Below are 17,193 nucleotides of genomic sequence, written 5' to 3'. Positions count from 1 at the left end.
CCTTTTATCTTTTTAAGATTTATAAAGAATATTCATCATAAATTTTCGACATCCTATTTTATTCTCTTTGTGTTTGGTGTGCCATCGACAAGTATTAATTTGTTTCGCGTGAGTAATACTTTTAAAACAGTATCAGAGTATATGTAAGAGATCACAAATGGTTTTATATTATTTACATATTTATCAATAACAGCTTTTAAAGGCAGTGACAACACACAACATATTAGAAACTATTACAATCGGTTTATTGGTATACTCTCACATTTGCTATTCATTTTTTATGAATTATTTTGGACAGGATATAATTGACCACAGTGAAAATTTTTTTCGACAAATGTAAGTGCATCCTAATAAATATCGTACTAATTTTTATTTTATGAAAAATATTTTTATGTAAAATGTCATGAGTAAAAACTTTAGTAAAAAAATCATAATAAAAAATTATTTTAAATCTTTATGACAATTTCTGTCTGTATTAATACAGATATAGCACACGATGGTACACAGCGCCGCTAGATGCCCAAAAATTATTACTCGTGACATTACGACGAAGCATGAAAAACAGCAAACTAATCATCGGCGGTTTATTTGTTATGTCATTAGAAGGTTTAGCTACGGTAATATCACACACCCGCGCACGCGCACACACACACGCACGCACGCACGCGCGCACGCACACAAAATATAATACACCTATACAGGGTGTCCCATTTTAAATAATGCATTAAGATTTCTCGAAAACTATGGTAGATATGGAAAAATGTTTCAAACAAATATATTGTATGGTTCGGAGGGGGACATAAGAAGGTACCATTTATTTGACTTTGGATAGTTATTTGAAAATCACGTGAAGATTATCTTCAATTTCTTAGATAGAAATCTCCATTTTTCATTGCATATTCTTATAGCTTACATCAACAACTTTCCAAAACACTATAATAAAATATTTTTTCATTAAGTTTACTTCTCGAATGTTACAGTACCGCCGACATTAGCATTACGCAAGGTGTCCGACTGACGGTTAAAACCTCTTGAATGTTGTTCAGGATCATGTTCTGGATAATATTTGTTAAGATAATTGGAGATTATTTCTCTTATTTTCATTTTTACATAAAAATGAAATGAATTTTCAGTGCAAAAATGTAAATAAGAAAAACAATCTCCAATGACCTTGATCTTAATGAATGTTATCCAGAACATGATCCTGAACAACATTCAAGACGTTTTAACCGTCGGTCGGACACCTTGCGTAATGTTAGTGTCGGCGATAACATTCGAGTGATTCGAGCCTTATAACTCGAGAAGTACTTAATGAAAAATATTTTATTATAGTGTTTTGGAAAGCTCTCGAGGTAAGCTATAAGAAAATGTAATGAAAAATAGGGAGTTTCCATTTTAAAAAATCAACGTGACCTTGACCTGGCCTTAGCGACGACCCAAAGTCAAATCAATGGTACCTTCGTATGTCCCCCTCCATACAACTTTTGTTTGAAACATTTTTCCGTAGCTACCATAGCTTTCGAGAAATCTTAATGCGTTATTTAAAATGGGACACCCTGTATATGTATGTATGTATGTATCTATCAAAAAATGTATAATATGCTTATTTATATATTTAAATAATTTTTCATTTTTTAACAAGATTTATCTGATGAGATTATACATATAAATAGTGTTATATAATTTTTTAAATAAAAATATACTAATAATAAAATTAACTTTATAAAAGTAAAAATGTTAACTGATATGATTCTGGCGTCTGATTTTATGAAAAATAAAAATTTATGATGTTTATTTTGTTTGTACCTGTTTGGATGACTCTGTCTGCACCTTAAGGTAAAAAATGTAGGATATTTAAGTCAGCGCTTGATTATAAGATACTTTAACTTTGTTAATATTTTTTGATAGAGAATCGTTTGTACCAGTTTATACTTTAAAGAATTTGAAACTCGACGTATTTTCGAAAATTCAGATGCACTGCAGTTCCGAATCCCTTATAAACAAAATCAAAAGAGATCTATAATAGGTACGAGAGGTACAAATGATTATTTTTCAAATGGTATTACCTAAATTAAAATATCTTGTAGTTATGTCCTATAACTATTTTTTAAATCATCCAAATTTTTTATCCTTTGAAATGCAAATGAAACAAAGGAAATGGTGTAAATATAAAATACTAATAAATTACATTAATTTTTATTTTTTATAAAATCTCGCCAAGTTCTCATGAATAAAATGTTACTATATGTATAATATAACAATCGAAAATAGATACATACATGTATAAAAGAATTTTAAGAAAGCATCATTTTATGAAATAGAATATAAAAAGCAGAAATATATGAAAAAATTTCTTGTTTCAGCTTTACAGTATGGCATTGTCTTATTGTATGGTTATGTACTCGATTCGTAAATAATCACGCAATATATTTACGATAGTATTTAAATGCAATCCTCACAAAATCGTTTGATGAATAGCATTATTAATGATAAACCAAAGTATTTGATTATTTAATTATAAAAATAAAAATATAATAAAATATAAAATGATATAATATAATTATTTTATGACTTAACTCTATTATATTATAAAAATTTCTTTAAAAAAGTCAATAGTTCAAACGCTATGATTGCCAAATTATGTAATTGGTAGATATACCGATTGGGAGACCGGACTCCAATGACTTTGACATACGTGTATGTTGTCAAGATCATGTTCTGAATGACCTTCAGAATGTTTTAGCCATCGCTCTTTATTTGTTAAAAAATTATTAACAAAATAAGTTTTATGAAATTAGAACGTAATTTTTAGGTGTAGGACATACATTTAAGAAGTACTTGAATACTTTAAATATATTTTAAATATATTTTTAACATTGAATAAAATTATTGCTTGTTTTACACGTAGAATAGTACATTTAGACTTCGTTTCGCCGTGTAAGCAGGGAGGGAGATGGACCTTGCTTCGCGTAATGTACGAGAGGTCCACCCTGGCCTTCGTCCATTCTCTGAGTAGCGGCTGGATCCCCCCGGGGGGTTTCCCCCCCCCCCCCCCCGCCCCCCAATCCTACGGGATGGACTTCAAAAAAGCCTCGCTTCGCGTAAAAAAAAGTTGTAAATCTAAACTAAATTTTACATGGGTTTACAACTTTTTACGTAAGGTTCTACCCAAACATATTATTTGTCTAGTTTTTCGGTAGTGGAGTCTCCCCATATAATAAGGGGGGAAGAGACAGAATCCACTGCGTCCAAGCATACACTTTACAACGCAAAGACCACATGGGTTTACAATTGTCCACGCAGAGCGGGGTTCCATATAGGTTCACAACTTTCCAGGTGAGGTCCACTCTATCCTCCCCTTGCTTACAAGACGAAACGAAGTCTATAATTGTATTGTTCCACACGAGTTTTCGACTTTCTAAAGCAATTTTTGATTTTGAACTAAAATTTAGTTTGGATTAAGTTATATTTTTTGGAGGGTGAGGATAAAGTAGGAGGGACGGAGCTCTTCCCCGCTCGAGCTTACCTAATGCAAATGTGCAAATAATAAGATATTTATATTAGGTAAAGTTTAAATTATAAAATTAAATATATATTTGTATTGTCTACTTTATATTTGGATCATTATTACTCGCGCAATGAAAGTGACTCAATGATATAAGACAGATATACATCAATATATATTGAAAGCATTTGTGCTATCATATAAGTTATAAAGGAAGGAGTTACGGAAGTGTACTCACAAATGGAATATCGTATTTTTTGTTATGCACTCTCTTGTATCTATTACAAATATGAAAAAATTTACAATGGCTTTTACAAAAAATGAGAAGGTACGATCTAATAATAATTTATATAACTATATTATTTATTACAATTTCACGGTAATACACCACTCTAATCATTATAGCCATTTTACTCTTCTTGGCTTCTATAAGCAATTCTCCTTCCCCTTATCTTATTGTCGCGATGCAATAATGTCATGCATAATTTCTTTCCCTCTTGGTTGCGATAAAAATGTGATCTCAGTCGTGTCGCAGAAATGGACTTCGATGGTAGTCGATATTATACAATTAATCGGATGATGTTATCAGCTATTGGATTATGGCCGTACCAAAACGTGTGGCACATTCGAATTCAAAGAATTTCTTGTTTATTTTGTGTTGTATCTTCCATAATAGTCCAGGTATCATTAAATATTATTCCTGATAAATGAGGATAGTTTAATGATTACAAGCCATATTATATTTTAATTTTGCTTTACTTTGTCTATAATATAAGATTATATTTTATATCAAACGATTTGCAGTTATTTACATTTGTCACATCTGAATACAATTTGGATCTTCTTCTTGAAGTCTTATCATATACGATTCCTTGTTTTATTGTCATTCTAAAATATGTCGCATATTGTGTGAAAATCAAATCAGTAAGTCACACTAATTATACTCTACAATATAACATTCAACAATATTTTTAAAACTATTTGAATTTATCTATAAATTTATAAAGCTTTTAAAAAATTGCAAGTATACATTAGAAAGATAAAACCGTATAATGGGGTAACTTTAACCCAAATTTTGATACTGCTCAGATGACAAAATCAGACAAGACATCTTAAAGACGTTTTAAAGCATCTTATGTTCTGATATTTAATATACGTATTCTCTATTTTTTAAATTAGGACCAAAATTATCCCGGTCGGTTCAAAGTTATTTTACAGTACAATAATTTTATTTATTTAAAACAAATTATCTCTGCACGTTAACAAGTTTTAAAGTATACGTATATAATTAAGATATTATTATAGGATCTGATTTTAATATGTTTCAAAATAAATAAATTATATATTCTTTAAAAAAACCATAGTAGACATATATATAATATTTAAAAGAAAAAAATGTGCTAATTTAAGAGTTGAACATCGTTATAGATATAAAAGTGATGTTGTGCACAATTATAGATAAGAATGTTAATGGATATAATAAAGAACGATTGGAATACACTAAAAAATAAAGTAGAATATGAAATAATTAAGAAATATACTTATGTAGGAGCATTTTACGCACAGTTATTTGCAAGTAAGGTTGATAGAATTTTGTTATACTATTTCACAACATGTGTGAAATATAATATATATATATACACATTAATATTATTTAAATAATATTTTACATTTATGTTTAAAGCAATAAAAAAAACTTTCAAAATTTTTAACATTTTTATGACAATAACAATCGGTAAAACTTTTCCTTTACACAGTCAGCCCCAAATGACCTTGAGGCTCAAGATCACTCGGAGGTCATTTGGAGCTGACTGTATAAAGGAGAAGTTTTACTTAATAATCTTATTGGACCGTATAAGATGTAAAAACACAATCAATAGGAAATAAGAAATAAAGGCCCATAACGGCCGAAGCAGGATCTTTAATACTTAAATAATTTAATATGAATTTATATTGTACTATATGTATATGTACATGCCTATATAGTATATACAAATTTACCTTGAATTATTTAAACATTAAAGATCCAGTTTCAATCATTATGGGCCTTTATTTCATATTTTTCTAACAATTTGTCACGAACTTAAAATTAATTTTGTATTGTTAAAGTTAATTGTTTCAAAAATTAATAAATTGAATTAATTAAATAAAGTTAAAAAAAATTTTTTGTTCGTGTAATTATAAGTACTATGTAATCACCTTAATTGTTACTATGTAAACATCTTGCATTGCTGTTTTTGTACATATATTCAAGTTTTTAACTTTTCATATTCTTGTAACAATGAATATTAACCTCGTGTTAATAATTACAGTAATGACTTATAGTGTTCCGATAATCTTTGGCTGTATACATTTTATACCGAATCTTCTTGATTTTGTGGCGCCGCTTAACCAGTCTCGTCCACATCACATACTAATTTTAGTGGAATATTTTGTTGACAGCGATGAATACTTTTATCTTATTCTTTTGCATATGGTTGTGTGCTGTTTTACAATTCAAATTACACTAATGTCTACCGCATCTATATATCTAGCATTCATACAGCATGCATGTGGAATGTTTGAAATAGCTAGGTAAGAAAAAATAAAACGTGACGAATTAATATAAAGATTCTATGTACTTAAAATACATTTCATTTGTATATAGCAATTATTAGCAAAACATCAATATATAAGAATGTTTTATTTAATTTTATATAACTTTTGCAATAGAAACAAATACGAATACCTTTTAACAACACGATACGTTTCTAATGTTCGAAATTAAAAATTTATAACAAATAATATATTCTCGTATTGAAATTTTATTTGTGAGATTAATTCAATACTATTAAACAATTACGGCTTTTAAAGAAATTTAGATAGAAGTATATTTTAAAGCCATTTGATATTTGAATGTATTATTATTAGATAATAATAGTATAAAAATGTACATACATACACAAAACACTTCTAAATTTTGTATTAAAAGCATTATACTCTAAGAGAAATTTCTTTTTGATAAGGTAATAGTATTCTTTCAGTTATTATATTGAACATGCTTTTTCGGACGATTATAAGAAAAGAAATCCAGTTTCTGGAAGATGTTGCGTAGCTTGCGCTAGAATAATCAGTGCGGTCGACATTCACAGACGAGCTATCGAGTAGGTAGTTTTTCATCGCAATATTTCGGATTTAAATATCATTTATACATTTCTTTAAATTTAAACTTGTGTAGTAATTTTTTCGTGTTTTTTTGTAATTTATTTATCTATAATATATATATATATACATATATATAATTTTATGTATCTACCCTATTTCAAAACGGATCAAACGATGTGACAGCCTCGTAATGGCCTTGAGTAATCTATATAATTAGTTTTTTTTATTGTTAAAGGTTTTTCGAATCTTTAAAAAATACTTTTGTAATAATATATTTTTTCCTACTTGTGCTTGGCATAGCATCTTTAACTGTTAGTCTGTGTCGTGTAAGTAAGATATTTCACAATTGATAATTATCATTAATGAAATAAAAATTGTAAAATTGTATTAAAAAACTTTATTTTTTATTATTTGTTATTTATATAGTTTATTATAGTATAAATATGTTTGACTTTGCCAAACATATTTACATCGTTTCTTATATTTTTTTCTCTTACAGAGATTTAAGACTTTTAAAATTTTTTAGGCTGTATTTGCAAAGGGAATCGTTGAAAATATTTTGCCCATAACAACCTTATTTGTTCACTTATTTTATTTCTTTTTTGTCAATTACTCGGGACAAAAAATATTGAATCATAGCAATGATTTTTTATTAAGAACGTAAGTCATTAAAAATCGATATTTATTGAACATGTAATTGAATTATTTTATAGCTTTAATTTCTTTTGCACACAGTGTACATAAAAGTGTTATAATTTTAATACATATAGCACTACGCACAAAAGTTTTTATTATATAAAAATTATTAGTTATTATAGCTACTAAATATGCAAAACGTTTCTTAACATAAATAGATGCGTGATACAGTTATTTGTAATTCTGTAAGCATGCAAAATTTACATATATTTTCTTTGCTTGATTTGTGCACACAAAAAATATATTTATATTGTTGTATAGCTATAATAATAGTTATTTATGTGACATTTATTTTAAAAAGATTAAAATTAAATTGCAACTTGTGTGTATAGGGGAGACCGGGGTCAGTAAACTATAGGGGTAAGTAAAATAATCGAGGCTACGTTATAAACAAATCGCGCCAGACACGCGTAAACTCGTCTGAGCACGCAGCAGCGACTGCCGCTCAGTCTGCTGTAACATCTCGTTCCTAACACATCTATGATAGAAGTTACGCTACAATTTAAAAAAATCGTACACCTAAGTAAACATTTTTATTCTTAAAGTTTTTGTTTTACAATTGTATATAATTGTCTGAGATATTTTATTTCCATTTAGGTAGTAAGCATAGTTCTTACTTAATAAAGTCCAACAGATTTTTTTTGTTTATCTGGTTTTGTTGTCGTATACTGTTAATGTTTTTAAAAAATGAACGGATGGGGCTAATAGGCTAACCACAATACGAGGCTATATGATTAATTTAGTGACGACTCTGATAGTATCTACTCCCAAACTTCTTGAAATGAAATCTCGATACAAATTGATAGAAATCTTATCGTTCTCAATCATTCTCTATCAACTTTTTTTACCAGTAATAATAGTTAAATTACATGTATAAGAAATTTTTCATGCATATGTATAAATATGTATAAACATATATAATATGATAAATTATATACGTTTATGAACATTTATACATAAACATGTATAAATATTCATAAACATATATAATTATATATGAAACATATCCATATATGTTCATACATCCTTCTTTCTTTTGTAAAATTATTTTTAAGTGTAATAGAAGTAATAATAATAATGTGAAAATATTAAGAATAATTAAAAGTATAATTTTGTGAACATGCGTGTGGATACTCTAAATGCATAAAGGGTAACTTATCGTATTATGTTTGTTATAACTGTAATTCGGATAACGATTCGGATTAGATAAATTGTCATTTAGTACAAAGTTATACATTTTTTATAATAAATATGTTTGTGTTTAAAATACATTTTTATAAAATTTTTGTTATTATGTAGCCAAAGATGTACCTTAAAATATTTATTAATCTTCATTTTAATAATGTTAATCAAATTACCCCATACCATCAGTCATTTTACCCCGGTCCCGGGGCTAGTTAAATCAGATGGAATGCATTAGAAAAATGCATTTTTTTTCATAGTAATTATCAGTTTTCCCTTATTATTAAAATATTATTAGATAGTCAAATGTATGTAGTAACTGGCGTAGAATTCATTTTTTTTTTTACAATACTCACTGTATTTATATATGTATATAATTATTATATAACAATAATTGATGAATATATCGTTATTATATTTTTAGATATAATTCTAAGTGGCATATGATACCTTTACACGCACAAAAATTGATATTATTTGTAATGCAAAGAAGTTCGAAAAATTGTGTATTACTTGTAGGTGGTCTGTATGTTCCGTCATATGAAGGTTTTGCCACGGTAATATTATTTTTCGTTTCTTAACGTATGGTGTTATTTGCGACATACATGTTACCCTTTCTTTGTGGATGTTCTTCTTGTTCTAGGCTATGAGTTTATCCATGTCTTACTTTATGGTACTTTATTCAGTACGATGATGTTGGAAACTACACAATCAATATTCATATAAAAAAAGAAACAAATTTTTTAATCAATAATAATGTATAATACAATCCGACAAATTTTATAATTACACAGTTTTGTAATTTTAAAACATCATGGGGCATAAAAAATATCATATGTTGTATTCTATATACCAAATATAATATAAATATGTTGTTTCTTGCATCTCATTTTATTTTTTCATTATTTAAATTTCTATAAAGTATCAAAGTTATGTTAATAATTTTAAATATTTATAATTTTTATTACTACATAAATGTTAATATAAAATTTAATATAATATGTATATATGTATATATAGGCTATGTCTCTATATTTCTTATGAATCGAATTACAAAACGTGAAACACAACAAACAGAAGAATACTGATAGACTAAATAAAATGAAACGTATCTATAGCTGCGCTTATGTAGGTAACAAATTAAATAAAATATTTCCACGAAACACTTTGATAAAACATAATACAATAGAATGATACATAGTATTGTATAAAAGCGTAATTTACATAATTGCAGCTAACATATATATACTGCCACTTTTCTTATCATGCTTTGAATATTATCCTCATTTTGTTATTATTTTCTTGTTTTATATAGTTATTACATTAAATTAGAATTTGCTATATTAAATAATATCGGACATTTTCCTAAAAAGAATAGTATGTGATAAAGAGTACTGTTGAATGCTGCTGAAGTGAAAGAGGCCAAAACACTTTGAACAAGCGCATGCGACAAATTTCTCAAAGAGAAATGGAATTTCTTGGATATCACTACTATAAACTGTATCGAATCCTTTTATTGTCTCTCGGTCTATGGCCATATGGTGACTCATTATTTAAACGAATTTACCCAATTTTCTGTATTTTTACGATACTATTTTTAATAATTGCTCAGGTATAATTTACAATATGAATATGTATATATATATTTGTTATTAGAATGTTTTGTTTAAGTTACAATTGAATATTTATGTCTTGATATTTTTAACTCTAACAATTATTAATTCCAATAAATGAATAGAAATGAATTATTATTGCAAATATATAACAAACAATTTTTTTCTCCGTAATATGCCAATGAATGACAATTTATTTTAAATTATTTATATTAAAAGTATTAATAAAAATTTAAAAACATGAATAAACCATTTAAAGCTTAATAAAACAAAATATGTATAAAGGATTATTTTATGTAAACGTAATTCTTTTAATTTGTATAAAAACCATTTATATTCTTGATTAATAAAAGAAAAAAACCATTTTGCCAACTTTTGACGCTATGTATACAATTTATGATTTCAGTTGTTGAAACTGTTTACAACAGAATACGATTTCGAGTTTGTGTTGACCGATTTGTCGTTTACTATTCCTTCCATAGCTTATCTTTTAAAATACAGTACTTTTTATATACAGTCTCAAAGGGTAAGTTATTATTTGAAATTAATTCATCGATTATTTGAGTTTTCCTTTAATAAATATAACCCATGAAACAGATTAAAGAATTGATTGAACACATTCAAATTGATTGGAATGTGTTACAAGATGAAGAAGAAGTGGAAATAATACGAAAATACGCCAAGTCTGCAAGAAGATATATGTACGCATTTGTGGGTAGGATACCGAACCAAACATACAAATAGAAATATTTTATTTTTCTATGAATAACTTTTATTCGTAATTTTTTACACTTTAACACTTCAGATATCTTATAATTTCAGGTTTAATTTATTCTTCTACTGTTGTTTACATTTCAATACCATTTTTGCCAGATATTCTTGATATTGTGGCACCATTGAATGAATCACGCACGCGGCAACTACCATTTCTAGTAGAATACTTTCTGGATGAACAAAAATATTTTTATCCAATATTATTGCATACAATCGTAACGATTATCATGGGAATTACAACCATTGTAGCTACAGAGACATTGACTTTTGCGTACATTTATCATGCTTGTGGCATGTTTGAAATAGTTAGGTAAGTGGATTATATACATATAATGAAAGTTTAATATACGTTGTGTTCTATAATTATTATTAACAAAGCGTTCGTGCACAGAGAGAAAAATGTTTGGTATAAATACCAAACATTTTTCTCTCTGTGTGTGTAGGTACAACGGACTAAACTAATTGTAAATCAAAAAGTCCTGTATCATTTTACAATTTTCACAATAATTAACGACCCAATAATTTTTAAATATCGCCGAATGAATGTGAAATATCAGCGCGTGACGAAATATATAAGAATCGTTCAACGTGGAGAGGTATTTTCTTTCGCGGTTTATGCGTTGCCAGTATCGTGTGTTTAAATTTAGCAATATAGGCCAGGGGAATACGTGATCTTTAGTAATTAATTTTTTAACTATTACGAAAATTGCAAAATGTTATGCAGGACTTTTTGATTCAGTTTAGTCCTCTCTATCTTTACACTTCATCAATAATTAAAGAATTTTTTTTAAATAATTAAAGAATACCTTGTATGTATGATTATATATGTGTATAAATAAAAAAGAAAGGTTAAGTCTAGTAATTACATATTATTTGACATATGACTATTTCGTATTTGTTATAGTTATCGAATAATATATGCATTAGATAAGAGCATATCAATGTTATTAACATTAAATAAAGAAAATACAATCCGTGTCAAACTAATTGACGCTATAGAAATTCATCAAAGAACTCTCGAGTTGGTAATCCACTACTTTCATTAATAATATTAGCGCTGTTTCTTCTTTACAATTCTTTTTTTTAATTATTATATTTTTTTTTAAATTTTAAATTTCAGATTTATTTTTCTATTAATTTCTATTGTAGGCATTTTAGTAAAGAAAGAAGAATTTTTGTATAAATTTTTAACATTTTATTACATAATTTATAAATATTTTTCGTTTTCCATTACGGATACTCCGATTTTTATTTATATTCATAATTTTATTTAATTTGTCATCATTTTACATAGCCATTGTATTGTGATTTGAAGTTTCGCAATTATTTAAGGATATTTTTAACAATACAATAAAAAATTTGTTAAAGGTTTTTTGAATATTTAACATCTACGTTATCGTTATCCTATTTTGTTCTAATTGCTATTGGCGTAGCTTCTTTGAGTATAAACTTATTCCGTGTAAGTAAAAAATTAATTTATTGATTCGCATATATTAATTATGTTTTAATGAATGTACTCTCATTATATGTACCTGATCTACTTCCTTTAGTAAATAACGTCATGAAGAATATAAATATAAAGCAAGTTCTCTTTTAATACATTTTAGCTTTGTCAAATTATCATTTCACCAGATCAGAGAAATGATCTTGTAGCACTATACGTAATATTTGTATTCTGTCATTTCTATTATATGTTTATATGTAATTTTATGGGACAGAAAGTTATAGATAGTAGTACAGAAATTTTTAGAAAAGCGTAAGTATCGATGGTTCACTGTATACAGTATAGTTATATATACATTAAAGTTTTAATGTTTCACATTAAAATTATTTTTATTATATATCAAATGTCATTAATTATATTGTAGACAAATATTAAGAATTACTGAAATTAATAAGCAATTCTTAAAATTATAAGGACATCAATCAATGACATTTAAATGTGTGCGCGATGAATAATTTTTTTTCTAGTACAACGAAATAGAAGAATATTATGATAATTTTTAGATATAATACTCAATGGTATATGGCGCCTTTGCAAATGCAAAAATTATTACTGTTCATGATGCAAAGAAGCGTGAAGTCATGCAACATTGTTATGGGTGGCCTGTATTTTGTGTCGCTGGAACAGTTCACTACGGTAACTTGTATCATGGATATAATAAATCTTACTTCTAGTTTTCCTCAAAATAACAAATTTATTTTCTTAGCTTGTGAGCATGTCTCTATCTTACTTCACAATAATTTATTCTGTACAACAATGAAACTTGTAAAAAGAATGGAAACGTAGTGGTTTTAATAGTAATTTCTATTAAAAAATGATAGCTACTTTTACAACATTTTGTATCATATCGAAAATATTAAGTTGGAGATTTAAAACGATTTATATGTTACTAATTCGACAGACCATTTTTTATTTATGAATATTACACTAATAAATAATAATAATTTGCACTCAGCCCCTTTTTTAATTGTGCCATATGTAGTTTCATATTACTATTGCATTAATATTGAATTAAAATTTACATTAAAATGAAACAATTTTGAAACATTAAAGTACAATATAAAACTAGCACTAAATTCAAAAGTTGCATGAAACTATTATTGATTAGCTTTTTATGTGTGCCCATTATTACTTTGGCAATATTTTAATAATAGTACTTAAGTAAAACATTGAAGAAAAATTTAGAAAGGTATCGAATAACGATTCATACTGTATAACTGTCAGCAATAAAATTGCGTATTATCACGCCGCCACAACTTGTAGTATATAGTAAGTAAAAAAGATAAAAGTATTATCACCTATGGAACATAAGACACCTGAGCAAATTCAAGTAATTTACGACAATCATCTTCTTTTGCTTTTAGAAAAGGAACAATAATGATTTATACAGTCTTAATGTAAAAAATATTCTTTGATTCCAAGTAAACATAATCTTCATATTTATTATTATTATTATTATACCTTCTTTATCATTGCACTGGATCACACTCTTTTTTCTATTTTGCCAAACTTCATGTCTATTTCATTTTAAATACGAGCGTGTATTATAGTTTAATTATAAGGAGCAAAATTTTTAATACCGCATTTGTTTTATAATATTGATGTATTGGACAAAAGTAATAAATAATATATGTATACTCTCTCTGAAAAGAAGAATCAAGATCTGTCTTTCAACGTGTGAATAGAAATATATGTTGATTAGATATGGACTTATTTCGGAATCGATATTACAGATTGAATTGGATATTTTGACCTGTAACTATACACAGGATTAAATTCAAGCTGATTCAAACAATCTTTTACATTGTCATTCTTATGTCCCACATGGTTATGCAGATAATAGTACAGATTTTGAATGTATGTGTGTGAATATTATAAAGAATAAGTATGCATGTTAAATGAAATTATTTATTTATTAATGAAATATCTCACGATGGCATAAACATTGATTAAATGAAATAATAATTAAAGTATTCTTTTTTAATATGCTGTGTGTGTATAATTATAAAGATAAAATACATGAAATGTACATATATCCTAAAATATATGATATAGAGATGTAGAGAACAATCGGACGAGACCTAATATATGAAAAAAATTAATTTATAATTTTAACTTATTTTTAACGCGATGTTAACTTTCAAATATATTATATATTTTGAGATATATATGACGGAAAACCTAAATCGGAATTCAAGTGCAATGCGCGAACTAAACGTGGTAGGTAGCTCGTTGCGCCGTTAGGACATTAGGGGTCGCAACTCGCGAGTCGAAACTTATTTTGTAATGTTACCAAATAGATAAGATACTAGATAGATAAAGTAAATGTTGCTTTTATATTCTGCAAATATTTTAGGATTCATATTTTGAAATGTTATTTTGAGATTTCAAAAACTCATAAGTAAGGGTGAAGGGACTATGAAATGGATATTCGTAGAAAGTTACAAATACATGAACTTTGTTTCACGTTATTAAGTATATCCGTGGACGCATTAGTTTTCGCCTTCCTCCTTTCTTTCGAAAACTCCACTGAAAAACTAGACAAATATATATAGATTTGGATTAAAACCACGCTTCGCGTGGGAAGTTATAAATCTATGCGGATCGAGGTCTCACATGGATTTATAATATTTCCAAATTTTATGTCAAAAGTATTATATTCTATGAGAAATTTCTTTTATTATAGTAATTTTATTTTTTTACTTATAAAACATACTTCAGAGATAATATTATAAGAAAGGAAATCCGACTTTTGTCGGGTTATATAAATATACTCTAATTTCAGTATATTTAGTGTTACGCACAAAAGTTTTTATTATACAAAAATTATTAATTGTTGCTATCATAGCTACTGAATATGCAAAACTTTTCTTAGTATAAATAGATACGTAATATAGTTGCAATTCTGTAAGCATGCAAAATTACATATATTTTCCTTGCTCAATTTGTGTATATAAAAAAAATATTTATATTGTTATATAGTAATAACAATATAAATAGTTATTTATATAGCATTTATTTTAAAAGTTTAAAATAAAAATTGCAATGTGTCTATGTATATTAAAATTATACTATTTTTTTATTAAAATAATTTTTCACTGCATTAATTACTGTATTTTATATATACATATATATATGTATACAGGGTGTCCCATTTTAAATAACGCATTAAAATTTCTCGAAAACTATGGTAGCTATAGAAAAATGTTTCAAACAAAAGTTGTATAGTTCGGAGAGGGACATAAGAAGATACCATTGATTTGACCTTGGGTAGCGTCATCAAGACCAGTCGCATACCACATGCATACTTATTCTTTATAATATTCACACACATACATTCAAAATCTGTACTATTATCTGCATAACCATGTGGGACATAAGAATGACAATGTAAAAGATTGTTTGAATCAGCTTGAATTTAATCCTGTGTATAGTTACAGGTCAAAATATCCAATTCAATCTGTAATATCGATTCCGAAATAAGTCCATATCTAATCAACATATATTTCTATTCACACGTTGAAAGACAGATCTTGATTCTTCTTTTCAGAGAGAGAGAGAGTATACATATATTATTTATTACTTTTGTCCAATACATCAAGGTCAAGGTCACGTCGATTTTTTAAAATGGAATTTTTCATTACATTTTCTTGCAGCTTATCTCGAGAGCTACTATAATAAAATATTTTTTCATTAAGTATTTTTCGAGTTATAAGTTAAAGTACAGCCGGCATTAGCATTACGCAAGTTGTTCGACAGACAGCTAAAACCTCTTGAATGTTGTTCAGGATCATGTCCTGGATAACATTTGTCAAGATCAAGGCCATTGGAGATTGTACCTCTTATTTTTATTTTTACGTAGAAATGAATTTTTAGTGTTTTCGGAAAATCTTAATGCAATTGTTTAAAATAGGATACCCTGTATATATATATATATGTTGTATATGTATATATTATATATATATATACATAAAATATAATATGTATATACAAGGTATCCTAAAATTCCCGCATTCGGAGTACAGGACATAATACTTTATGCTAAAACAAATAACTTTTTCCTTTATTAAAATTGCACCCGATAAATAATTTTTGCGCTTATTTGTTAACTTCAACCTGCTCTCCTGCAAAAACTACTTATCAGATGCAATTTTGCTAAAGGAAAACATTGTTTTTTCTGCTAAAACGAACAACTTTTTCCTGTAGAAAAATTACATTCGATAAATAATTTTTGCGTTTACTCGTATAACTTCAACCTGTTCTTCTGTAAAAATTATTTGTCGGACTCAATTTTCCTAAAGGAAAAAATTGTTTGTTTTAGTATAAAATATCATGTCCTATATTCCGAATGCGGGAATTTTGGAACACCCTGTATATGTACATAACTAATTATACAATAATTGATAATAATATATCGTCATATTTTTAGATATAATTCTAAATGATATCTGATATCATTATACGCGCAGCAATTGGTTTATAATATAAAAAAGTTCGAAAAATTGTATATTACTAGATCTCTGTATCTCATAATATTTGCCACAGTAATATTATTTTCTTAACATATGGTATTATTTTCAATATAACAACATACCTACACTGAAAAAAAAATTTGCAGATTTTAAATAAATATTTACTCCAATAGTACTAAAGAAATATTTATTTATGGTAAATAAATATTTATTCAAAATAAAACAATTATGTTTAAATCGAATAAATATATGTTTACATTTAGTAAATATTTCGTTAGTACTATTGGAGTAAATATTTATTTA

This window comes from Mycetomoellerius zeteki, unplaced genomic scaffold (assembly GCF_001594055.1).
Source record: "Mycetomoellerius zeteki isolate Tzet28-1 unplaced genomic scaffold, Tzet1.0 scaffold766, whole genome shotgun sequence".
NCBI classification, from domain to species: Eukaryota; Metazoa; Arthropoda; class Insecta; order Hymenoptera; family Formicidae; genus Mycetomoellerius; species Mycetomoellerius zeteki.
This window is presented reverse-complemented; position numbering follows the sequence as displayed.